Source organism: Hipposideros armiger, unplaced genomic scaffold (genome assembly GCF_001890085.2).
Source record: "Hipposideros armiger isolate ML-2016 unplaced genomic scaffold, ASM189008v1 scaffold_474, whole genome shotgun sequence".
Classification (NCBI taxonomy): Eukaryota; Metazoa; Chordata; class Mammalia; order Chiroptera; family Hipposideridae; genus Hipposideros; species Hipposideros armiger.
This window is the reverse complement of record NW_017731824.1, coordinates 1,343,376-1,344,971: the sequence shown is the minus strand read 5'-3', so window position 1 is coordinate 1,344,971 and position 1,596 is coordinate 1,343,376. Positions and strand designations below refer to the sequence as shown.

The window sequence follows — 1,596 nt, the reverse complement described above, 5'->3', positions numbered from 1 at the left end:
CTTACTCCAAAGACCCTCTAATCTGTTCCCCTCATTTTCTTCCATTTTTAATTTTTTAACCCACTTCAAAAATAGGTTCGACAAAAAGAGATAAGTAGTAATGCCAACAGAAAATGTTCTAGAGGAAATCTCATGAAGTGAATTTGATTTAAAAACAAAATGAATTTCAGAGTCCCCTCTCTCAATTATGCTTATCCTTGATGGGCTTATACTAAGAAGTGAATTTCAAATTTTTTTCTCAACATGCATGTAATTAAATACTAATTTTTATTTTCTAAGTTTCATAAGATTCAATATGGAATTAGCAAATAATTTACCCTAAAATCAGAACTTTACTTCTGCTCTTTCTGCCATCTTTCTGTGCGGCCATAATGGTGCGCATGAAAGTCCTGGCCGATGCCCTCAAGAGTATCAGCAATGCCAAGAAGAGAGGCAAACGCCAGGCTCTTATCCGGCCATGCTCCGAGGTCATCATCCGGTTTCTCACTGTGATGATCAAGCACGGTTACATTGGCGAATTTTAAATCATTGATGATCACAGATCTGGGAAAATTGCTGTGAACCTCATGGGCAGGTTAAACAAGTGTGGAGTCATCAGCCCCAGATTTGATGTGCAACTCAAAGATCTAGAAAAATGGCAGAACAACCTGCTCCTGTCCTGCCAGTTTGGTTTCATTGTACTGACAACCTCGGCATCATGGACTACGAAGAAGCAAGACGAAACAGATAGGAGGGAAAATCCTGGGGTTCTTTTTCTAGGGATGTAATACATACACCAAATAAAATGCCTCAATAGAAAAAAAACCGAAACACTTCTACTAAATTAACATTACTTCATTTTTAGATGTCTTAACTCTCACAAAGCACAATAATTGGGAAAACCCCTTTACAATTCCATGGTTTTAAAGTGTCTGATATTGAGAGTTTCTGAAAATGATCTTGTATAGAGCGCTATGAAGGTGAGAACAGCTCATCTTAAAACCATAGAAGTACTTAGTGTGCGATTCCATTTATGTAATATTTTTGAAATGGCATTTTGGCAATGGAGGATACAATATAGGTTGCCAGAGTTTGGGGCAAGGACACAGAAGAAGGTAGGTATGGTTACAAAAAGCTACCATGGGGGACCTTTATGGTTTTTGAAATTGTTCAATATGTTGACTCTGATGATGAAGACATAAATCTACACATGATAACTTTGTACAGAGCTAAATACACACACACACACACATACACATGCACACACACACACACAATGAATACAAGTAAAACTGGGGAAATCTGAATAAGATTGGTGGGTTGTATCAATGTCAATATTCTGATTATGATATTGACATTTACAAAATGTTACCATTGGAGGGAAACTAGGCAAAGTATACAAGGAATATCTCTGTATTCTGTTTCACGACTGTGTGAGAATATACAATTATCTCAAAATTTCATTTTAAAAAAATACAGAAAAGTCTCATCAATCCAGAAATGAGATAACACAAGACCTTTTAGCCTCAAAACTCTGAGATTCCATGTGTCCAAAACTAAGGAAACAGTATTATACACCTTTAATCTATATAACTTTGCTAACAATTGTCACCCCAA

At 36.4% G+C, this 1,596-nt stretch overlaps 1 pseudogene; it reads left to right on the top strand.

Annotated features, from left to right (window-relative positions):
- Positions 1 to 368: 368 nt before the first annotated feature.
- On the top strand, positions 369 to 759 carry LOC109395503 (40S ribosomal protein S15a pseudogene; annotated as a pseudogene).
- The last annotated feature ends 837 nt before the right edge of the window (positions 760 to 1,596 follow it).